Source organism: Ptychodera flava, chromosome 12 (genome assembly GCF_041260155.1).
Source record: "Ptychodera flava strain L36383 chromosome 12, AS_Pfla_20210202, whole genome shotgun sequence".
Classification (NCBI taxonomy): Eukaryota; Metazoa; Hemichordata; class Enteropneusta; family Ptychoderidae; genus Ptychodera; species Ptychodera flava.
In genome coordinates this window covers 41,120,639-41,146,981 of record NC_091939.1, presented here as the reverse complement: position 1 = coordinate 41,146,981, position 26,343 = coordinate 41,120,639, and the positions used below count along the sequence as shown (strand labels likewise).

At 36.2% G+C, this 26,343-nt stretch overlaps 1 long non-coding RNA gene across 1 annotated transcript in view; it reads right to left on the bottom strand.

Moving 5' to 3' along the window:
* The window catches only part of LOC139145910 (uncharacterized), a 39,680-nt gene that overhangs the window by 3,000 nt on the left and 10,337 nt on the right, over positions 1–26,343 (bottom strand). The window lies entirely within an intron of this gene.

Genomic DNA, 26,343 nt, shown 5'->3' with positions numbered 1-26,343 from the left:
TTGTTTACATCACACATAGCTTTCATGCTGTGGCGGTAGTACAGCGGACAAACATAGATCGACTTGAAAATACTCACTGCATTCAAAAAATAACTCTTAGCATTGAAATATCGGTAGTACCGGTAATTTAATTATTACATTGATATCGATTTGAAGCAAATTGACAGACAACGTTTCACCTCTAAAAACGTGTGCATACTGAAGTTGATAAAATAAATGGCGTCTGCACAACGGATTTCATTACGCTCAGCTAATGGCTGTCATTGAGACCCGACCTTGCAAAAAATTCCATACCAGCGTTGAAAACAATAGAACGTTGACTAAAACTACAAAAAAATTATTATGAGATATATTACAGATGTACATCTTTAGAATTTGACATTGTTGTTTTTAGTCAGTTTCCATCGATAAATTTAGCATTTGTTAGCTCATTCATTGATGAGGCAATGTGTAGGCAGACTAATACAAAAATACTGAGACTTCTTTCCCGAGTGTCTGCATGCAAGTACATGGGTCACATTTGTGGAGGGTGTCAAACAGTCAATTTTTCCAAATATAGCTGAAAAGTGACAACTCAGTATTACACAAATGCACAAATGACAAAAAAAGAGTTTGAAGTGATGTTGAATGAAGTATTACTAGTTTTCAGATTACTGTCACAATAATTTGTCTTGTACAAGATATACGGAGGTCAAACTCAAAGGTCTAATATACTAATTATATATTGTATACTGATGGATACCTCTCATTGGCTGTAGGATTTCGAGGGCCCTTGAGAATTGTCTATTCCTGTGCTGGGAAAAACTAATGTCACCAACAGGGGCAAGGCGATATTTTTGTGATGTTGGTAAACTTTAACAATGATGAATTGACTAAGTCTGGAATTGACTAGATGACATGAATAAACATATATTCCACAACAAAAAAAAAAGGAAAAAGGTTTCTTTTTTGTAGTTTTGACCTAGCTCCCATCTTTACTTCTGCATTCATCCAAGTATAACACCCCTGTTCATGTATAAGCCGCTCCTCTTCTTACATTGTATTTTTTTTTAGTTGAAAATCCATCTATTGGATCAAAACGTACGATTAAAATCTGTGGATTTTGTTTAAACCATGTCTACAAAAGAGTTGTGGGGACTAAAGGTCTCCGGTGACCTCTGTATTCATTTACTGACAGGATCTTTGAGAATATCTGTGATAGTGTACCGGTATATCCATTAAGTTTTAAATGACCAAATGCTCATTCATATCAGGATATTTTGTTTTCTCCATAGGATACTATACTTGTCAATCCTTGCAGCCTGACCAATCCCTGCCAGAATGGTGACTGCACGTTTTCTGTAAATCCATCACCACAGACTCTTACAAGAGATACACGTACATTTGGCAGTGTATAGGTTGCTGGACTGGTCCTACATTTGTGAGTACACATGTACATGTAGCAAACTTTTTTGTCACATTGTAAGAGTGAATCATCTACCCAAGTCCAAGGAAGTTCAGAAATCTGTTCAGTGATATACACTCTCTAAAACCTCAAAGATTTAGAAAAGGATGTTATCTGAGCAGTGTTTTATGTTAAGTTGAAAGGGCACTTTGTGTGCCCCATTCATCAAAATTAGGGGCAGACTTAACATTTTAGGGGGTAGTCGCTGTTGATGTTGATATTGCCTTGTGCTTACCAATACATCACAATTGTCACAAGTTAAGTTGTGTCATCTATGTTGCATGCAGCACCGTTGAACATTGATATCATGATGTTTGTCAGCTGTGATGAGCTCGGCTGCTCTCCATCTTCTGTGGATTTGTCACCCATAGGTTCTGACTCAGAATTGAGATATTTGTTCCCTTGGACACGATTTGGTCTGAATTATTGGGTTAAAGCCATGAAATTTGTGCCAATCAAACGATTGTGTTTGGTTGTGATCAAGATCGATTGTCACTGCAGCATGTCTAACAATATGCTAAAACTGGAATTTTAAATAATGTAGCCATTGATACAGTGTCTCAAGTTCTGCTTTCGAACTTTACCACTATCAAAACATGAACATCAGATTGCACTGGTATCTATGGAGACTAAACCACAACTGGGTCATTGGCTTTTCTTTTTCCATGTCATACATGTCGCTTAAGCTGAATGACAGGCGATAACATATTTCCCTGTAGTTTTTGGTAAAAAAATATCCGAAAATGTCATTTCTGTAAGTCTCTGCATTCATACTATGTGCCGATCAAACGATCAATGGGCAAGTACAGTAGGTAGCCATTGTTGTTTTCATTGTCTTCTCACTGACTCACGCCTGAGTATAATCAGGAATCGAGAAAGACATACGATCATAGAGGGCGCTATATTTCTTACTGCTGATTTTTAGTTATAACCTGTTCATGCATGCGGTGACGCACAGCATGTCAACTTTTCTTCAATTTGGCTCATAAAACAATTTTTACCTGCCCTTAGAGGGCACACTGATGGACATCTTTGCTTGCTGTGATTTGTACATGATTTCCGTGCTATCAGTAACTTTTTCAGGGCAGACAATGGCTAATAATGTGTAATTTGCAGAACTGTATACCCTGATAGAGAATCTCTATTTACTGACAGACAAAATGTTTGTACATATAACAAGGATATGTATAATGGCTAAATCAAAATATTTTCAAACCATCACATTCCTTGCAAAGTGTTTTTCCCAATGCAACATTCTAGCATCTTTTGACACAAAATTGAAAACAATGTCCCAATATAACAGACATGTAAATCAGGACTAGAAATTCACCGTAGTCCAGCATCCACAGATAGACTACTACTTTGGGGAACCAAATTGCACACTTTGTAGGCTGGAGCTTCCACAGACAGATTAAGTTTTTAGGCTTCCAAATGACACACTCTGTAGGCTGGAGCATCTAAGGACAGATTAAGTTTTTAGGTTTCCAAATGACACACTCAATATACTACTGGTACTCATGTAAATGTTTCATTTTGAGCCAAACATGTCAAATTTGATTTATTTTTTTTCATATGGAAAAACAGTTACTTTCTGTCATTGTTTCATCATGACTTCATTAAAAAGCCAACCATTGTGTATCCACTGGCCCTAAACACAAATCCAATGCTGAGACACATATTTAGCCCCACTCATTTGAGAATTAATATTGTAATATGATATTAACGGGACATAAATCATTTAAAAAGAACTAGCTTTTCACCTACGTTCCATGGATAGTGAAACAGTGAAGCGAACTTTATATATCACCTACTTGAACATAAAACAGTTAACCTGAGTACCAGGCTACGGAGTATCAAATTATACCTGTTGGTGACACAGCACACTGCATTGAGCATAAATGGAAATGACTGCACATGGATTTGGTCTGCCATCTTCACTTGCCATTGAGGTCTCTTGTCTAAGTAGCTTGATGCTCCCCAAAATCAGACCTTGGCAGAATGAGTCATTAGATTGATGTGTGTTTTAAAGTGCCACCACATGGTTGTATGTGACCAGAAATTGTGACACCCATAAGTGACCTCGAAGAATGTATCGCAGGCATCTTTTCAGACCAGAGTTTGACTGAAAGTCTAAAGAATGCAGAAAGAAAAACAGTTACTTTGTTACAGTTGACATGCATCGTGACTTTATTACAAAGACTTTACATCCACTGGGCCCTGTACTGGGACACAAATCAAATCAAATGCTATGTCATGTACTGCCCCACTCATTATAGAATGCAATTTAAAAAGGACTAAATTTTCACAATATGGACAGTGAAACAGTGAAGCAAACTTTATTTATCACCCACTTGAACAAGAAATTTTTTACCTGAGTGCTAGGATATGGACAATCAAAATGTACCTGCCAGTAGTACAGTACACTCTGACAGAAATGACTGAAAGTGTATTTGGTCTGCTGGAAGCTTCTGACATCACCTAAAAATATCAGCAATCCTAAAATTTTGTTTCAATGGTTTGTCGTTTGGTGAACCATACAATTATTACTCTAAGCCACCCATGCAATGTTCTTGTAGCTAAAACATCATCACATCTATTGGCTCGTCGATATGATATATTTTATTTATTTCTTCAGTAAAGTTTAAGTTGACAGCAGAAGTAAATATCATATCTACACACCACCAGAAGTGATGATAATTTTTGGCTACAAGAACATTTCATGGCTGTTTGGCCATGTTTGTGAGATTATTAAATGGAATTGAGATTTGCATTTCCTAAATGTTTGCCCAGTCAACTTTTTAGTTCCACTGTCAACAACACAGAGCTATTCTGATATGAGGGTTGATTGTCCTGGGTCCACCATCAACTTTACTCTTCTTCTCTGAAACTGATGCTGAGAAATATTTCATATGTACTGGTACAGTTCTACAATCACTCAGCCTGGTTGAACTTTGATTTGATCAAATGATGTGGAAATTTACACAAATGATTTACAGCTTTTTGTCTGACACCTGTGCAGGTTTTGATGTGCAGAATCATAGAGATGCCGTTATTTTAGTTATTGAAAAACACTTCAGAAACAGTCAATATGGCAGCCACACAGTGAGTGCACTCGGGTCAGTCACAATCAGGGTGCGCTAGATGATTTTCATTGTTATGGACATATAACTGCTATTCAGACTGATATTATATTGCTTATTTGTTTCTAATAAATAGTAATAGTTGTAACTAACTTGGTCACATAAAGAAATATTGCATATATTGTGCAGGTTTGGTTGTACATCCACAAAAATGCCTTTAAAAACTGTAAAAAGTAGCGTTATGCTGTTTCACTTCAAAATGTACTTAATTTCAAAATGTTTTTTGGAACACAGTGTTAAAATTGTGGAATTTTTAGCTTACATATGTTATTGCAGAATACCTAACCTTTCTTTCACAAGTTATTTCATGTGATTATGTGCATCGGAACAGAAACTGTGGTATTTTTATACCAAAACTGTAACATCGTTATGTTTTTTGTGTTTTATGACCATAAGTACATATGCCTTTAGTTTATATGTAGAAAAATGGATAAAATATTGTAATATTGAATTTAATTCCAACCTCAACATCCATGGCAAGCATTTTATACACCAAAATTTAAATAAAATTCATATTGTATTGTTTTGTGAATAAATGAAAATGGAGATCGTTGTGGTCGGAATTTCTTGTAGCGTCCGTGACACACTCATATCTTAAGGACAACAGGAGTTATAAAAGATCTGATGTCACAGGCCTAAGTGTCAATAGTTGCCTACCTTAAATAAACAAATTATATATTTACTCTCCCTTGCGTTCACTATTAATATTCCTAAAATATGGAAATGTAGCATCCGTGACGGTGTAGCGTCCGTGACGATGTTTACTACATAGTCATAATTAATAACTATTTAAAACATTTTAAAGCAGTTAATCCACTGAAACATATAAATACTAGTGTGTATTGTGTGTACATACATGGAGTTGGGTTACAAAATGTTTTCAAGGCATAAAATTGTAAATTTGCACAAAATTTATTTTTTAAAAAGTAATAAAACACTCAAAAAGTTATGTTGAGCCTCAACTGTAACACTTAGATTGGTGTTTTTTAAGAATGCAGTAATTATATTGAATATGTTATTAGAATTCTAGTGAAAAGAACAATGAATTCTGTGCTGTATATGCATTTATTATTGTGTATTCCATTTCAATTCATTATGTCACGGATGCTACAATAAAATGCAAACATTGTTTTTCAGATTATAAGCCAATCTAAATGTGAAATAACCACCACATTTTATATAAAGGAAAATGAGGGCAACTCCACACATCGGCTCTACCAAGATTGTTTTGTATTTCGATATGGTGAATAAGAGGATCATTCCATTTATTTTGTGTGGAATACATGGCGAGACACCGGTGAATCAATAGTGCTTTGACCCTAGTCATGTGATCTGGGTCCCCAATAAATCGGTTTGTTGATTGAGTGATTTGTCTTAATGGTGTTTCGGGACCAAAAATGGGGTTCCTTCATCAGTCGCTCTCTTGTTTTGTATCCCCTCCACTTGGTTATGTGATGAAGTCATCTTCGTCCTCAAGGAGGAGAAGCCAGATACGTTATTGAGAGAGTTAGCCTATTGACTGACTCTATAGTGAGCGATCCAGTGTGTGGTGTCATTATAATTAACATGACCCAGCATCGACCGGAGTTTCTGGGTGCTTATAAGGATTTTTGTTTTAGGACATATTTTGAGCGTTGCTAGTGCTCGTTATGTTAATATAAAATGTTGTACTAATCTGACAACGATTGCTTGTTTTAGGCATTTAAATTGATTAACAGAACTTTTGGTTTTGTGTCAATTATTCATGGACTTTGTAATAGATTCGGGTCGATATTGGTGCCTGCTTTACGATGTTTGAAAAGCATGTTGTGAAAGGCTGTTTCAAGAAATAAATCTTATTTCTCTGTATTTAGCCATTCTCAGGTTTCATGGTTTCGTTAACAATATTTGCTGTAAACGGCCTTTGAAATCGGTTTGGTCTGAGGAGAGTATTGGTTTATTTAATTCGTGCCGCCAACTTTGATTACTTATATGGCAGCTCTTTCAGTTCTTTATTTTCTTGCCAAATGATGTTTTCTGTATTGCTCAGCAATCTTTTCAGTTTGGTTGATTGTAGTACCAATTCGATGACAGATTGCATCTTGGTTTTATACGATAAGTTGTGGCATAAAATGGAGACAAATTAAAAAAAAATTCATTTTCCCCGTTGTTGAAACCGCTATCGTGAAACCTTTTAACTGTTTGAGCGATATGGGCAAAGTGTGTTTGAATTAACTCACCGGACTTTTCGGTTGTCGTTTCGGATATCGACAGACTGCTTACTCCTTCACATGTTGGTAAAAGTTACATAACGAGCTATGATTTTGTAAGAAGGATTTGTTTTTGATGCTCGTTTTATAGACCATGAGGAGTGTCGTTAGAAAACGACTCGAGGGTTGATCCCAGAAGTAAGCTCAGCTGCAGTGATTTTTTACTCCCACTGATTTTTGCAGTAGTTGCTATAATCGCTTTCTTGTTCAATTTAAAGAAATTGTCAATGTTTTGACAGAATTTTCACAATTTAAATGTTTGATAGAGAAAGGTTTTGGAGAAAAGAGAAAGAAAAAACCAGATTGTTAATTGCTTTTTATATTTCAAATTGACCTAACGTTCAAGTTTGATTTTGGTAGCGTCCGTGACAAAATTACATGTCATACTAAACAGAAAATATTTCAGAAAGAAGTTCATTTTGATTAGACTGAATGGTATTAATATTGTTGCTATAGCATGGTTACTTCATGACAATAAAACTTTTAAGTACGGTATACCAGCGGAAGGACATAGAGAAGTTGAAAGTCCTATTAAAAAATATGATCAATATTGTTGTATTTCTCACTAAACTTGAGGTTGTGTTTATTCATGGAAAATTAAGTACATCATACCAAGTATAGCTTATTTTAATGCCAATATGCATCTTTTATATTGTAATAACATAAGAAAGCATTAACAAATCATTCTTTAAAATTTTATTATGACATTTGTGTTTCATGTACAACATTTCTGTTGCGTCCGTGACACTGCGTCGACCATATAAAACAATGTGCACTGTGGTAAAACTAATGACGTTTGCTTCACCAAATTTTAGGAAGATACGCCCCATACCATAACCTTTCAACATATTATTTAACTGGACAGTTATCATGAACTTGAAATTTTGACCTAAGTGACACACTCTAGCGCACCCTGATTGTGACTGACCCGACTGTACTTGAAATATTTACACTTATTGACTTGCATTTTATTGTGCAATCATCCCGGTAAGCAACAAAGGAAAGTTAAATGATATTTGCTGAAATAAGTTAGAGCCTGATAGAAGCTGCTATGAGGAAATGATAAAATACAGGACAACAGTACTGTAGTCTAGAATGTCTAAACTTTCAGCAATGTGATTCTCTCTGTCATGCAAATATACAGTTATTGTCCGGTATGTTGTATTTGTTGCCGCTGACAACAATACTGAGTGCAATAGTTTTTTCTTCATGCAAAGTACCAAACAAATGTTGTTGCAGACAACAACTTTCTGTTTGTTTGGAAAAACTAACTGTTCACAAACAAGTAGGTAAGGTTTCAAAGTAAATAATCGCAATCATACCAATCCATAATCCAATAACACTAGGTCAAAATTTGTAAGACAGTAGTTGTAAACATAGACACAAAACAGCACAGAACAGACAGTAAATAGACGGTACACAAACAAAGTCAAATTCATGAAAGAAAGATATATGGACCTCTGGCCAAAAGACCAAGAAGTGATGTCAGGTGTTTCGAAAATAGTAAGCGCATCCTGCCCCACGTTATTGGCATATGTTGTTAGGCTAGTGGTACATGGATACACTCCAATGACTAATCCATCTCTAACACGTGGTGGACCCTTACACAGCTAATACTAAGTATGATTTAAGGGGATATCCTGTAACTAATCCATCTCTAACACGTGGTGGACCCTAACACCAGTTGTGAACCAAAGCTTGGATTATCTCAAAGATGTTGATAAAAGGACGTATAACTGCATCATCCACATTGCATTGAGAACTCATGGAGATTCACTTCCTACAGATGTATTTGCTGAAGATAAGAATTAATCTGAATGTGCTTGAAGCAAATAAAATAACATTTTCCCCTTATATTTTCGCACTTCATTTGAAAAAATGTTGTTTGACATTACAAAGGTCTAGGAGATTTGGGTGTTGACCTTTGTCAGATTTAAAATAAAGTTCATTAATTATAAGTCATTTTAACCGAGGTACCCAACTGATCACAGATCACTAGATATTCACGACTGTATCACAATTCACTGTGACATAGATGACTGTGATACAGTCTCTAGGACAATGACTTCATAGTTACAGTTTTCCTGTCTTCAATGACATGATCTCGGGAAATTTGAATTCATTGCTGTCAATGGAGTAGCCACTATAGTGTTCTTGCAACAGAACGTCTTTTGTTAAAGTATATGTTGTTGATTCTGGTCTTGGTTTGTCTAATATGCTGTGAACATTTAGGGTATTCTGTTATGTAAGTGTTTAGGTGTTCATTTCATTAACCCTTTGAATGCTGTAATTTTTCCCACCAAAATTTATTGTAACATTTTTCCAATTTTTATTATTTTTTCTGTCATATTTTGATAATTTTGGACCAAATATATATCACATTTCATTGACTACAGTTTTTTATCAAAATTTTGGCAAAAATCTGCAAAAAATTGACTGTGGTATATTTTATAAAGGCAACAAATATTGACTTTGGTGCTCAAAGGATTAAAATGGATGGTGTTGAGAGCCTGTACTCAGTGTAATGTTTAATCATGTCTAACAACCTAAGTAAATTCAACATAACCCAATTTCTCTTACAGAAACATAATGTATGTGTTTATACTGCTCTGATCAGTCTTTTGGTGTAATTTTGAATTGAAATCCAACTAGTCAACAATGGAATTATAATACTGCAAATATTGAGATTAGCAACAATATTTTACAACATTTCAATGTTAGGGACGATTCAGAATTTACTTCCAGGGGGGGGGGGGTGGAGGATTTTCAGGGGGGCCACCCATTTTCCCCAAGAAAATTTAGGGGGCCAGACAAAAATACCACAATCTTTTAGGGGGGCCAAGGAAAAAAATCATCAATTCAATATTTGCCCAGAATTTCTGATCTCTACAAAAGAGAACCATAGATACTACCTGGGTGACAGATAAACTCAACGTGTTTAGTTAAACTCCTTTAGCTGCCAAATTCGGTAATATTCACAGTGGTTTGTTTTATGCATCTACTGCAGTATCTTGTTCTCCTCCCTGAAGCGTCATGAAATGTCCAGTATTTAGCATGTCAACACAAACCATACAGTAAACAGTCGGGGTTGTTTTTGTTGAAAAGAGATCTCGAATCAAGTCCAGGCTAGAATTCATTTTCAACAATAACAATGGTCATTTATGTTCACACTGGTATGTTGCTAAATACAGCATTGGGTGTTCTATGTAGTGATAGAATAACAAACAAATGCTGATACACAGAGATGAACATTGAACAAATGCTAAAAATTACAGCAAATATTCAGCATCATCAGGTTGGGTTTACCTTGTAGCTTGTAAAGCAGTGTAAAGTTGCATGATAAAGAAGTGTTAATTTGTGCAAATGTATGCAAATCACCCGATTTCTTGGCTTCTTTTGCCTCCCAATTTCAAAATTTCCGAAGAATATAACTCCACTCCGACTGGGTCAAATTTTCTGAAATTTCACATTATGTTTTTTAAATGCTATATAACAAAACGACTATCAATTGGTTTTGTTTGGCAATAAAGCTCTTACATTTTTAAAAAGAGGCATTTTGAATAAGAGGCATTTTAATTTTGCTGATCATGATTTTAATCAATTATTAGAGTGTCAGTCTTTAAACCCCTACAATTTTAAAATGAGGATGGATAATGCCAAATAAAATAGTCGTTTTATTCTACATATACTCTCCTTTCAAGTGAAATACTGTCTAGTTTTTGACTTAAATTAATTTTTATCATTAATACCAAAATTGAGGTTTTTTACCCCAAATATACACCCACTTCATCCTTTGAGTAACTACTGCTACCATACTAAACTTTAGAGTCTCTGCTTTTTGAAAATATATGGTATGAGGGTGTTTCCTTGTCATCTTTGATGAGAAATATTGCTTTGAAAAAACTGTGTTGGCAACATGCAGCTCCACCTTAATTCAAAACAAAACGACTTGCTACTCTGCCACTTCTTAAAGTAACATGGTCACGTTGGTTCTCTGGGATTTCGTCAGTTCAGTGTCTGTGTCACTATTATATTCAGAACCAACACCATCATCATCACTCTCAATGACTCCATTGACAGAGATTTCCAATTCAGAGTCACTGCTATCTGACTCTGACTCATCTGTGACATAAGTTGTTACATCTTTCCCTGACAGTTTTCTTAAATTGAATGAAGGTTGTGCATGTATATGTGCGGTTATAATTTGAACTTTTTCAGCTTTCAATTTTTTTTGTTTTGGTAATTTATGTTTATCAAGGTAGTTATCTAATTCTTTTACGTTTAAATTTTTAAGGTTCCCACTCAAGAGCAACTTTAACCAGTCATAGTCCTCGTATTTTTTATCCTCTCTTCTTTTCTGCTCCTTTTTCTATGTTTCATTCTCATCAATTTTACCCTTTCTAAATTTTTTAAATGTTCTACATAACTTTTTACAGTGCTTACATCTACAATAAAAGGGTTGATTTTCCAATAATCCTGTATGTGCATCCAGAAGATCATGTGGCTCTGCATCAATGCTATGGTGTCGGATTGTTGAAATATTGTGTACACAAGAAATTTGCTGTAGTCCAAGAAGTGATCTCAGTGTGTATGAGGCTAGGAGAAATATGGATAGGCTTACACATTGTGTATTGATGCTAATACTTTTGTGTCCCATTCATTCTGATATGTATAATCAAAGATTTCTCAGTGGCGGCTGGCAGAAAAGGCAAAAAAACAAATTAATATGTATTGTTTCACGTCATCTGAAACATGCGCATCATGACTATTTTAAGATTAAAGTTTGTTAAAAAATTTGGAATATGAATGCTCTGTCAATTTTGAAAAATACTGCTGACAAAATGTGAACTTTGACTTACACAGGGTTATCTGCATTTTAATATGAACATTGGATTGTTAATGGAATGAGCAGAATAACATGTGAATTCATGTTTTTGATAAGGTGTTTTGTTCAAGAAATGATCTAAAATATTCCTCAGCATTGTTGCTTTCCGTGGCAGCTACTTGGTTTTATGACAACCAAATTAGAAAAAAAGAGAAAATTAAAAACAAGTTGGCTTTCACCAATTTTAATTCCTAATGTTTAAAACTTTCACCGTGAGTCTGCATTCAGCATCATCAAATGAAAACGTATGCTGAACTTGTGCATGTACATGTACATCTTACTTTCCAGAAATATCTTGATATCTGCAAATGATGTACAATTAAACTTCTAGATATATATCACTTTGCCAATTATCTGCTCCTCTGATTTCCTGTTCACCATTTCTAACTGACATCTTTGCTTGTCTTTGTGTGCATCATATGTATCAGTGAGATATAACGAAAAACGTATTCATATTTAGTAATTAACTTTTCTTCAGAAATTTACAACCAGATATGTTTATTGCTACCCTTTCCAAAAGTGTGCCACTTGCAGTCCCTGCAAATCATTCTTTTTATAGTCACATAACCCTGAAATGATTTGTTATATCATCGATTAAATGTCCACTACAGTTCCTGCAACTTGTTAGACTGGATATGTCTATAGTGTATAAGCATGCATGTATATATTAGGGGGGGGGCCATGTAAAAAAAACACGAAAGATGAGGGGGGGGCCATAGATTTTTTCTATAATTTACTAGGGGGGGCCGTGGAAAAAAATCACCCAGAAAATAGAAAATCCTCCACCCTCCCCCTGGAAGTAAATTCTGAATCGTCCCTTACTGTAGTACTTTCAATCTCCAAATAGAAGTTGCTGAAGTACAATAGAGGGCGCTCTTCAAACAAAAACTGGCAAGAGAAATTGCTGTTTCAATAGTGTGTACTGTTTGAAAATTCAGTTTGTTTACAAGAAGTTTCTTTGGTATTCTGAAGTGTTATTACAATGGTTATTGTAATTATATAGCATTTAAAAAACTAGTACTTTCAATCTCCAAGTAGAAGTTTGCTGAAGTGCTATATTTCTTCAAAGAAATTGGCAAGAGAAAATGCTATATTTCAATAGTGTCTAGTGTTTTGTTTGATAGTTTTCAGAAACAAGTGGAAGATATTTGCCAACAATATTCAAAGTTTATACATTTAACAGAATCTCTTGCACCAACACAGGTACACCACATGCAACTACCAAAATAACAATTATGATAGCAGGAATCTGTACAGCCTTGATGTCATGGTTACTAGCATAATTATGATGGCTTTCTACAAGACAACAAAATCTGGTGAATTGTAATTGGTGTACAATTTTACAGCCATCACATATTTCCATGATTTGGCAAGATATCATAAATCAATGTCTATATGTAACGTAATAGTGCAACAAATTCACCCAACAGACCAAAAAAATAAAAAATTGTTTCCAGTCTGCATGTGTATCTCTTCAAAACCCCTGCATTAACTCCCATTAGGGTGTTTCCAAAGGTTCAAAGTTTACCAGCAGTTCCATTAAACCAATTTCCAAAAATATTAGTTGGATACTTTGTGCAACTCATTGCACACCAAGGGGAGGGTACTGCCACAGCAAGGGTATGTGATTTTGTAAAGCAGATTTGAAACTCCACTTTTTTCATCATGTAGGTAGACTTATTGACCAAGGAAATGTTGATAAAATGCTGACTTTTGACCCCTATTATTCCTCAAGGATGATGTTGACCAAAAATTTTGTAGAAAATGTAAAGTTATATTGCCAGTATTTGGACTTTTAAGTAGACTTTTACCCAAGACTTAAAGTAGAACATGCCTCAGGCACAGATATTCAGGCTCTCAAACTTTTACATTTCTTTTCTGATCTACCACTGGGGGTGGTGGGGGGCCTCTTTTTAAAGCTCTTGGTGTGAGAAAATGTTTCACCGTCTTAGATTTTCGAAAATTGATAATTTTATTTTTCTCCATAGAGTTAACACAGGGATGTTGGCCATTTTGAATTTGAAACGTTGATAAATTTAGGTAATTTGTTTATGTGATACCAAACTTTGCACGGTGACCCCTGATTTTTATTCTGGATTTGGTGAGAGAAAGCTCAAAAGTTTCATTGAGGAAAGTTTAAGCAAAAGTTTAAGTCTTTCACTTCTGAGGCACATACTACCTTAAAGAAAATTTGAAGAGTTTGTGTTTCATAGTCCACTGGGCACACCTCTACCTGATTTAAGGGTGAGTGCCCTAACACCAAAATTACACATTTGTTATTATCAGTGAAATTGTCTGCCCTAACATTACTCATGTGCCAAACTACAAGCAAAGTGTATACCTTCCCTCTTGAAAGCATTGCACATAATGGTGACCGTTTGCAACCTATCTAAACTAATTGCTGCAGGGTAAACATATAATCAGTAGCATGTAAAACAGCATGTAAAAAGTGCAGAGAGTGCTATGTCAGTGGTTTATGCTTGATACTGTATACTGGTATTAAAGGCCCATGAGCTACAACTCTGTTAAATTTGTCTAACCTGAAGGTACCTCCAACTTCCTCAGACATTTAGGGACTGGTCAGTTTCTTCGGCCGGGGGGGGGAGGGGGTGTCACCCTTTAATATATCAGACATATATATATCTGAGACACCTGTATGTTTAAAATTTTTTGGTGCGCCCTTCAGGCACATTTCTTTAAAATATCAAACAACATTTTTCAGCATGCCCTTCAGCTGCATGACTTTCATATATCAGATATGTATATATATCAGATATACCTGGATGTTTAATATTTTTTGGCGCGCCCTTTTGGCACAGTAAATTAATATATCAGAGATATATGTCAGATATATCTTATTGTCTGTAAATTGAAAGTCTGTTTTGCAAAGTGTACTAATCATTATGAAATCTGCAGTTCATATGAAAAGCATGACAAGTTCCTGATACTTTTCTGTTTCCTCCATGAGAATTCAGTATTAAAAAGCAACATGCACTAATATTTCACAATCACATTTTTCTTACAACAGTTCTGGACATCTGCTTATGCATAAAATGAGTGGAGTACATTCACAGCTCATTTAAAATACTGTATTCAAACTTTAGAATTGACACTTTTAGGTTCCTATCTTAAAACTGACATAGCAACAATTTCATTAAAACACAGAATGACTGAATGTTTAAATTATATATATATATATATATATATATATATATATATGTGTGTGTGTGTGTGTGTGTATACACACACACACACGTACACACACATATACGCACTGAATAATTCAATTTATATTCCACCTTTTGTTTTACCTTTGTCGTGCGCGGGGGGGGGGGGGGGGGGGGGGGGGGGTCATCCTGTTTTCAAAAGTTGGAATATGGGGGGTCAGCCACTTTTTGATGACGGCAAAAAATAATCCACCGCCCCCTGGCTGTAGAAACTGAAGTGTCCCTGATTGCAATCTGCAAATTGAACTACATAGTCATTAACTATGCCTGAACAACATTTCCTTGTATCAGAATAGGCAAAAAGTTGAACAATTTTGTTCATTTTCAAATTCCTGCCATTTTCAAAATTTTGCAAAAACAAAAACGGAAAATTTTTTGTCAAAGTGGAGTGAATCCCTTTCCCATCCTTTCAGTCGGTTGCACCATGTTGTATTTGTAAAGATTCAAATATGTACATGCGTCATTTACGCTGTTTATCAAGTAGTTGTATGGAGGCAGCCATATTTTGGTGAGGCACCCGTTTGTTATTTGTCTTACTGAAACCTCCCCATGCAGTCCCACTCAGAGGATAATTATACTAAGAACATGTCTATGAACTCATTTTAATTTAAATATAGAGTCATGAAAAAAAATGTCATCGTAGATGACACAGTCCCCACTTGTTAATGGGTACTTTGATTACAAGTCCTTAAAGAGGATAGAGTCCTCTTCATGAATTTGGTCTGATGTCCTTTTACTAAGTTTGAATAAAATCGGTGAATAAAATCGGTTGAGACGTGCCCTAGTTTGGCTAAGGACATGAAAAAATTGTAACAAAATGGCTGCCATGCAGCCATATTGGATCATATCATGAAACAAATTGACTTACATATGTATGACATAGGTTAATGTCCTTGTACCAACTTTGAATAAAATCGGTTGAGATATGCCCGAGTTATGGCTCTGTACATGAAAAAATCATAACAAAATGGCCACACAGCAGCCATATTGGATCGTATCACAAAAACAGATTACCGTGCATATGTATTACATAGGTCAATGTCCTTGTACCAACTTTGAATAAAATCAGTTGAGATATGTCTGAGTTATGGCTCTGTACATGAAAAAATCGTAATAAAATGGCCGCCTGGCGGCCATATTGGATCGTATCACAAAACAAATCAATGTGCATATGTATGACATAGGTCAATGTCCTTGTACCAAATTTGAATAAAATCGGTTTAGATATGCCTGAGTAATGGCTCTGTACATGAAAAAATCATAATAAAATGGCCGCCTGGCGGCCATATTGGATCGTATCAAAAAACAAATCGACGTGCATATGTATGACATATGAAGTAATCTATGTACCAAGTTTGAATGAAATCGCTTGAGGCGTATCTGAGATATCTGCGTGAACGGACGGACGCACGCACAGACGGACGCACGCACGCACGCACGCACGCACGGACATGACCAAACCTATAAGTCCCCCCGGACGGTGTCCGTGGGGACTAATAATGTCATAAGTTGCAGCTCTTGTGACTTCAAGGGCTAGTATCTATATCTTTCTTGTTTTTAATGTCAACCAGTTTCTTGTAGTTGTCTCCAAAGCATAGGGAGATTGATACATTGATATACATTGATACATACATATGTAGATTGCATTGCATTATTGTTGAAAAGTGAATTCTTGTCTGGACTCTAATTCAACTATAAACAATAATAACTGCATGTTTTGCTTATAGATGCAGTGTTTGCAAGTTAAATGATGAGTTTCAACATGCTTTGGATAGTAGGACATGAGCCTGTGATTGGCAAGAAAATTAAAAAATAGTTAAAAATTCATCTTGTCAAAGCTAGCTTCTGGTCCTCACAGACAAAATGTGACAGCAAACTATTCCAAAACCATTGAAAACTCAGTAAATCAGTCTGTGTCCAAACCTCTCCTGATATCATTCTGTTATAGTAGTCCTAAATTACAAGGAAATGCTGAAGTGGCATATAGAAAAAATAAATGTTCTAACTGTGGCTGTTTAGGGCATAACACGTCCCAGCCATCCTTGAAAACATTTTTAAGTACAGACACCTCAGTCAGCTCTGTCAACAAAATATGTAATAAATTTTTAATTTAATGTTTCCTTTTATACAAAGTTGAAAGCCATATGTACATGTAAATAGTGCCTCAGTTTTATTACTTTTGAAATAAATAAAATAACTTTAGATTCTAGTTCTTCCTGGTACGCCTCCTGCTTGTACTTTTCTTCCTGCATCTTTGCAATCACTGCACTCGTATTTACCCTGGGGTATCACTTGTAGTTGAACACAAAATTGATACAACCACCTCCCCTCACATTGAATACAGGCAATTGGGCTAATTTCTGGACTGTTGTTTATTGTGCACTTTTCATTCAAGTCACATGGTGCTGGACGCATACCTTTGGTTGTGAATACAAATATGTGTTTTTTTGTTCCCCCCAAACTCAATATACATGTGCTGTCCAAGCAGTGAAGGGTGGGCCCTGCACTTGCGAAATTACTTGGTGCCTTGTAAAAATCTTTTTTTTTTTTTCAGGGGATCCAGAACAACATGCATGGAGAGGATGGATGTGGAATGGGACCAGGTTCTTGCATCAATTCTGTCTCTTGACTGTAGCCCCCATATACCATTAGTTTTGTCCTCAAATGCAAATGCCCCTTACATGGACAAGTAGTGAGGAATGGTCTCTGGTAAATGTACAGATCTCACAGTGCAATTGTTTCTGGAATCTACACTGAACAGTGTAGCTACATCAACTGAGTGTCTCTTGTAAGGATGCCCTTCCCTAAAGGTAACACCCCCCCACATAACAAATTGCAGCTGCAGTCGGTATATAAGTGGCTGAATGGAAACCATGTGGCTCTAAAGCTGGGGCATCCACTGTTTCCCAAGTGAGGCTATCTGTAAGCAAAAGATACAAACTTCCATCGATGGTGTCCTGAGTAAACTTTGGTATTCTAGAGAATTTATGCATCATTTCAATCCCCCCGAATAAAATTGCAGAGTTCTCTCTCCCGGTATTTTTGTCAAAGTACAGCCACAGCTTTGGAATGGTATTTTGCCATTTTGATGGAGTTCTCCAGGAATATGGACACTGTGGCCATAAGGGTCTATATATATTAGGTAGGTTGCTGAATTTCCCCGTACGTCAATTGTCACTGCCTCGTTTGTACAAAACAGTGATGTCAGATTGTAGCCACCCCATACCAGAAACTTTGTGTCTTCACCTAATAAGAGATTCACCATTGCTTTACTATGAAGGGGTGACATCATTGCACCTTTTCCTGTCAGCCTTTGTACACTGGTCAAGTCAGCATCATTGTCATCGACCAAAAAATCCAGCCTGTACAGCTCTTTTGACAATGGCCAAACACTTTCTTCCACCCATCGACCTCCTCCTATAGTGTATATTGACATCATACCATTACCTGAAAATATTAGAGAAATTATTCAACTACTTGTTTGATTGATTGATTTCCAACTAAAATGTAAGGGAAGTTAATACTACATATAAACAGCAAAACATGAAATTGAATGTAATGAGAAAAAATAGACCAAGTACTAGATACTGATAATAATAATACAAAAACATTAAAAACCTTTCAATAATCTCCTCTGTTTTGAAAAAGTCCATTATTTCATAAATTTTTCTCATTCTAAGTCTTTTACTTTTCTAATCTTGGACTAAATTGGAAGAAGTTAAACATCACATTTCAAGTACAACATCACTTAAGGGAAATCTCACAGAAGGGAAACATCACATTTCAAGTACTAGTTGCATGTCAAGTGTTTTGAAAATGCAGAAAGTAGAAATAACATCTGTAAGAAAAATAAAACAGCTCTGGAATTCAGAAAAGCCTTCATTATATTGAACGCATAAAAATGTATGCATATAATTATGAAAACACTATCACGTAAGTCTTTGTTTGTTCAAGTTCATGGCGTGAAAGAAAATTACAGATCCTTTGTTCCAAGGGAATGCATAGAAAATGAACAGAAGAAGTTGTTAATGTCTTTCAGTCTACTTAATAGCATAGTCTTTCTTTTGTCAAAACAACTAACTCACTCACCATTATCTCTGATTGTACTCATGTGTCATTCTGCAGGATAATACTGCATTTCAAAAATCTTTTTCAGGTCATTTTCCTTTGATCTCCGGTGCCTTTAATAACCGGGATAAAACGATATGTGGGAGAGGTCAGTCGTCATAGCTGTACACCAAAAATCAAATCCAATTGTAATGTACAAGATTTGAAGTAGGCACTCGGTAACTTGCTTTCTCATGCAAATGATGAATCTAAATAGGCAGGAATTCAATTTTTCATGTATGCCAAATGGCCACTGCAGCAAGCCAGGTACACACGCGATGGTCTACGAAAGGCATATGCTAAAAACGTTCTATTGTAAGTCCAGGAAACCAAACTTTAAATCTGACGTCATGGTAACTTTTGCGCATGCGTGAATCCGCCATCTTGGATTTTTACATTTCGCTTGTCAGAATGTGTTTTATACTTTTAAGAAAACCCAATAAAATTATTAAATACAAAAACCTGTACAGGTATTGAACAAATTAGGAAAGAGATGGTAAAGAGGTAATATTGGGGTTCAACAGACTTTGCAATGTTTATCTTCTACATGTACTTCACTTTTGATGCATGGATTCCCATACTAAAAAAGTATTTAGAAAAAGATAATTACTTTTCTACATGTAACATAAGTCTCAAATTGCCATTTTAAGTCACAGGGATCACTTTGGGGCGCGATAACGCAATATTTACGCTAAAAAATCAGAAAAATCGCATTCAGAAAAATCAATTGGGCAAAAAAGTCGCGCCGATAATTCAAATGGAGCATACGTGATACCTTTACGCTATCTAAATTCATCGGTAATATTTGGCAGGTTTTCAGTACAGAACCACTCATTGTGTCGCCGTAGAGAGCGCTATAATTACGCTAGAAAAAAGCTGTTGCAGAGTTACCCGTTTCAACTGCGTTTGTGATTGGTTGCAAACAGGAAGTTTTGCGTACATTGACAAATCATTGGAGTCGATACAGCAAGTGTTCATTGCTGATGTACAGTGTGTTGTCGTCGCTCAAAATGGCGCTTTCGAAGGAATATTCGTGTCCAGTACGAGTGGTAGTGCGAAGAAAAAATGAAAATGCACTATTCTGGACTACTGTACTTCCGTTACTCCTGCACTAGAAAGTATGGATTCGATCGCCTCCGATTAAAACTACACTCAGTGTGACAGTTTTAGGACAAGGTAGTGAATTTCGCCTAAAGTCGTTTCATAAATGACGATCACAACAAAATCTTATTATCATACCTTTCGAAACTTCATTGTGTTTATCCTCAAACTGTTAACACCGACAGAAGTGGCATTTAGGGGGTCATAGTTGCCAAATTGTTGCCCCCATGTTGAGTGCATGTAATTGGACTGCTATCGCAGTAATCGGACGTCATATTTTAATGTGATAAGGGGCTCAATATTGATATTTGGAAACTTCGAACGGCGAACCCCGATTTTCAATTTCGATGTGTTTAGAAAACTATATGGAAATATTTCTTGATAATTAGTTACGTTTAATCCATGGACGACGCAACTATATTTCAACGTGTATAGCGCTTAGATATCGGACACGGGCTGTCCCTGTGTGTTGCGTTTGACACCTCGTATCGTACGGTGTGGCTAACTTCACCAAGTTTGTAGCCCGAAATAGCTTCTACCAAAAATTAAAGCTGCAAGCAGCGTTGGCGGTGCCCAAGCCTAATATTACATATACACACAAAAATTGACCTTGAAATCGGCTATTTGAGAAAAGATTTTTATCGATAGTACTCCTCATGTACCAAAATTCGGCCCTCTTACCCTATTTGTGAGCCTAGAATTAGATATGCACATAGTTAATAAGGTCTGGGCACAATTGAGATTGGTAGAGTCTTTTACTTCTTGTTAAGAAGGAAATTGAACATGATTTCATAGTTACTGTTGGTTTTACTAGTAAAAGTAAGTTTTACGCAAAATCCATTATGGCGGCAAAACCGCTTGACAGATCAAAATGTCTTTTGCAAGCATGAAAGAGATCACTTCAAGGATGACATAAGTAAAATTTCGACTCAATCGGTGGTTTAGTTTTGGAAAAGTAGATTTTTGAAGATTAAATTGGTATTTTTCGAAAATCCAATATGGCGGACAAGTCACGTGACCGATCCAAATGTCTTTCGCAAACTTGAAAGAGATAACTCTAAGGATGACATGAGTAAAATTTCAGCTCAATTGGTGTTTTAGTTCCGCAGAAGAAGATTTTTGAAGATTAAATTGGTATTTTTTCGAAAATCCAATATGGCGGCCAGATCACGTAGCCGATCGAAATGTCTTTCGCAAACTTGAAAGAGATCACTCTAAGGATGATATGAGTAAAATTTCAATTCAATCGGTGTGTTGGTTCTGGAGAAGAAGATTTTTAATGATTAAATTGCGATTTTCGTAAAATCCAAGATGGCGGCCAAATCACGTGACCGATCCAAATGTCGTTTGCAAACTTGAAAGAGATCACTCTAAGGAAGACATATGTAAAATTTCAGCCTAATCAGTGTTTTGATTCTGGAGAAGAAGATTTTTGAAGATGAAACTGCGATTTTTGCAAAATCAAATATGGCGGCCAAATCACGTGACCGATCGAAATGTTTTGTGCAAACTTGAAAGAGATCACTCTAAGGATAACATGAGTAAAATTTCAGCTCAAACGGTGTTTTGGTTCTGGAGAAGAAGATTTTTAAAGATTAAAAGGGTATTTTTCGAAAATCCAATATGGCGGCCAAAGTCACGTGACCGCATGCAATTTTATTTACAAAATCTCAAGACCTTAGGTCATGCTTGCTATGTACAAAAATTCAAATTGACCAGACCCCTAGATCATCAGGAGAAGCCGTTTAAAGGGTTTTGGAAAATCCAATATGGCCGCCAGGTCACATGACCAATAAAAATTTCAAGGGTCAGGTGCACCACTTCTCATTGGCCCCCATCATTGTACCAAGTTTGAAATGTTTAGCATAGGCGTTATTCAAGTTCTAGGCTGGCAAAAAATTGACACAAGAAGAAAGAAAAATTCCAACGAAACCAATAGGTGCCCAAGCTTGGGCTTGGGCACCTAAAAATCCAAACGAGACGGCAGCGTCACCTGACTTAATATGCTGTAGCATGACTTGTAAAACGCTATCAAAACTGAGCAAAGTGAGTATAACGAACAGCATGTCATTAAATGTCTGAAAACTGAGGTCGTCCGAAAACTGTCTCACTGAGTGTATTGTTATGCAAATTAACCAATCTGCAGAAAATCAGGGAAAGTTAGGTCCGGTTCCCACAGACTTTGAAATTCTCCCACAGTTTTTTTTCATGTGCGATTTTATCTCATGCCGTTCTTGAGTCAGGGTAATCCCTGAGTCAGTCAATAATTTGTATTCAGGTGAACAATGTTTTCAGCTGAAATAAACCAGTCTGAGAATTCTTTATTATCTCACTCGTCATTGCACACGATTTCTCAAGCATATGCTTTTCTTAGAAGTTAATAAATTCGGCAAGTCAATATTAAAACAAGTAATCCATTGATCATCTGATGCATAGTTGTTTGTTTTTTACTCAACAGGCTTGTTTGGAAAGACAACTAAACATTCTGGCTGCAAACTGGTCAAAACTGCAATGACTGCCTGTCTATTTGAGCAATACATGTACACCATTATTGATAGTCTGAATAAAACATTCTGTCCTGATTCATAATGAGTCACAAGAATACAGGCAACCCTTGGACTTTACTTACACAGGGGGGCCCTGCTATCAATCCATTTGTACAGATATAAACAGACAAGATATACCATTTACACAGAAAAATGAGAACGAGTGAAAAACCCTTAAGTGTATTCGTTTAGTTATGAGCTCTACCACTTTGGTCTACAGGTAGACATGCAGAGATGGATATAGACAGATGGACAGACTGACAGACTGAAACGCACAGAGACAGCAAGAGTTATGACATTGGCCCCATAGTGATTGTGTCTTGTGGCCTGGTGACTTTTTAATCTTTCATAAATCTCTAAATCTCTATGTTGTAAACCTGGTAATATGTATGTGCATTTTCCTTTATCCTTCCTTTCCTATTTCACTGATCATGGAGATATACTGTGCATACTTTCTCAACATTTACAACTTTGATGAATATTGATATGTTCTCTGGACAAATTCCAGGAGCATGCACATTCAGACAATGGTTCTAATTTTCTGCAATATTATTAGGTGCCCAAGCCCAAGCTTGGGCACCTATTGGTTTCGTTGGAATTTTTTCTTTCTTCTTCTTGTGTCATTTTTTTGCCAGCCTAGAACTTGAATACCGCCTATGCTAAACATTTCAAACTTGGTACAATGATGGGGACCAATGAGAAGTGGTGCACCTGACCCTTGAATTTTTAATTAGTCATGTGACCTGGCTACAATTTTGAAATGAAAATGTTTTTTACTGTCCCATTTCCATAAAATTTGACCGATCCAAAATCTTTTCGCAAACTTTATAGGCAATACTACCTAGATGCTATATATGAAATTTCAAGGAAATTGACCTGGCGGTTTTTGAGAAGAAGATTTTTAAAGTATTATTTTTCTGATTTTTCAATGACCTTTGACCTCCCCTATACTTCTGCAGCTAAGCTATATCGATGGCTTATTCTGGCCTATGTAAGAGTCATATCTAATTCTGGGCAATCCAATAGACCCTGAGGTCTGATTTTGGTATATAGGGATAACCACGGAAAACAATTTTTTAAAAAAAATATCACATGACTTCCATGACCTTTGACCTCAAACATACATATATGTCCGTAACTCAGTAACCACAAGAGATACATCATTCATTTTGGCATGATGGCAGACCTTATGATGACACATCATGCACCTCATTAAATATGCACATATCTAATTCTGAGCCAGCGAATAGAGCTAGAGGTCTGATTTTTGGTATATAGGCATAACTTGACAATACAAATTTTTTGACAAAAAACGTCATGTGACCTTCATGACCTTGACCTTGAATATACGTATATGTCCATAACTCAGTAACCACAAGTGCCACACCCTTCATATTTGGTATGATGGGAGACCTTATGACACCATATCCTGTACCTCATTAATTATGTGCATATCTAATTCTGAGCCAGCCAATAGAGCTAGAGGTCTGATTTTTGGTATATAGGCATAACTTAGCAATACAATTTTTTGACAAAACGTCATGTGACTTTCATGACATTTGACCTTGAAAATACGTATATGTCATAACTCAGTAACCACAAGTGCTACACCCTTCATATTTGGTATGATGGGAGACCTTATGACACCACATCCTGTACCTCATTAATTATGTGCATATATAATTCTGAGCCAGCCAATAGAGCTAGAGGTCTGATTTTTGGTATATAGGGATAACTTAGCAATACAATTTTTTTGACAAAATGTCATGTGACCTCGATGACCTTTGACCTTGAATATACGTATATGTCCATAACTCAGTAACCACAAGTGCTACACCCTTCATATTTGGTATGATGGGACACCTTATGACACCACATCCTGTACCTCATTAATTATGCGCATATCTAATTCTGAGCCAGCCAATAGAGCTAGAGGTCTGATTTTTGGTATATAGGGATAACTTAGCATTACAATTTTTTTGACAAAATGTCATGTGACCTCGATGACCTTTGACCTTAAATATGAATATATGTCCATAACTCAGTAACCACAAGTGCTACAGCCTTCATATTTGGTATGATGGGAGACCTTATGACACCACATCCTGTACCTCATTAATTATGCGCATATCTAATTCTGAGCCAGCCAATAGAGCTAAAGGTCTGATTTTTGGTATATAGGAATAACTTAGCATTACAATTTTTTTGACAAAATGTCACGTGACCTCGATGACCTTTGACCTTGAATATGCGTATATGTCCATAACTCAGTAACCACAAGTGCTACACCCTTCATATTTGGTATGATGGGACACCTTATGACACCACATCCTGTACCTCATTAATTATGTGCATATCTAATTCTGAGCCAGCCAATAGAGCTAGAGGTCTGATTTTTGGTATATAGGGATAACTTAGCAATACAATTTTTTTGACAAAATATCACGTGACCTCGATGACCTTTGACCTTGAATATACGTATATGTCCATAACTCAGTAACCACAAGTGCTACATCCTTCATATTTGGTATGATGGGAGACCTTATGACACCGCATCCTGTTCCTCATTAATTATGCGCATATCTAATTCTGAGCGAGCCAATAGAGCTAGAGGTCTGATTTTTGGTATATAGGGATAACTTAGCAATACAATTTTTTTGACAAAATGTCACGTGACCTCGGCAACCTTTGACCTCAAATATACATATTTGTCCATAACTCAGTAACCACAAGTGCTACAGCCTTCATGTATGGTATGATGGGACACCTTATGACGCCACTTATTGTACCTCATTAATTATGCACATATCTAATTTTGAGCGAGCCAATAGAGCTAGAGGTCTGATTTTTGGTATATAGGGATAACTTAGCATTACAATTTTTTGACAAAATGTCATGTGACCTCGATGACCTTTGACCTTAAATATGAGTATATGTCCATAACTCAGTAACCACAAGTGCTACACCCTTCATATTTGGTATGATGGGACACCTTATGACACTACCTCCTCTCCCTCATTAATTATGGGCATATCTAATTCTGAGCCAGCCAATAGAGCTAGAGGTCTGATTTTTGGTATATAGGGATAACTTAGCATTACAATTTTTTGACAAAATATTACGTGACCTCGATGACCTTTGACCTTAAATATGAATATATGTCCATAACTCAGTAACCACAAGTGCTACAGCCTTCATATTTGGTATGATGGGAGACCTTATGACACCACATCCTGTACCTCATTAATTATGCACATATCTAATTCTGAGCCAGCCAATAGAGCTAGAGGTCTGATTTTTGGTATATAGGGATAACTTAGCATTACAATTTTTTTGACAAAATATTACGTGACCTCGATGACCTTTGACCTTTAATATACGTATATCTCCATAACTCAGTAACCACAAGTGCTACAGCCTTCATGTATGGTATGATGGGACACCTTATGACGCCACTTATTGTACCTCATTAATTATGCACATATCTAATTTTGAGCGAGCCAATAGAGCTAGAGGTCTGATTTTTGGTATATAGGGATAACTTAGCAATACAATTTTTTTGACAAAATGTCATGTGACCTCGATGACTTTTGACCTTAAATATGAATATATGTCCATAACTCAGTAACCACAAGTGCTACACC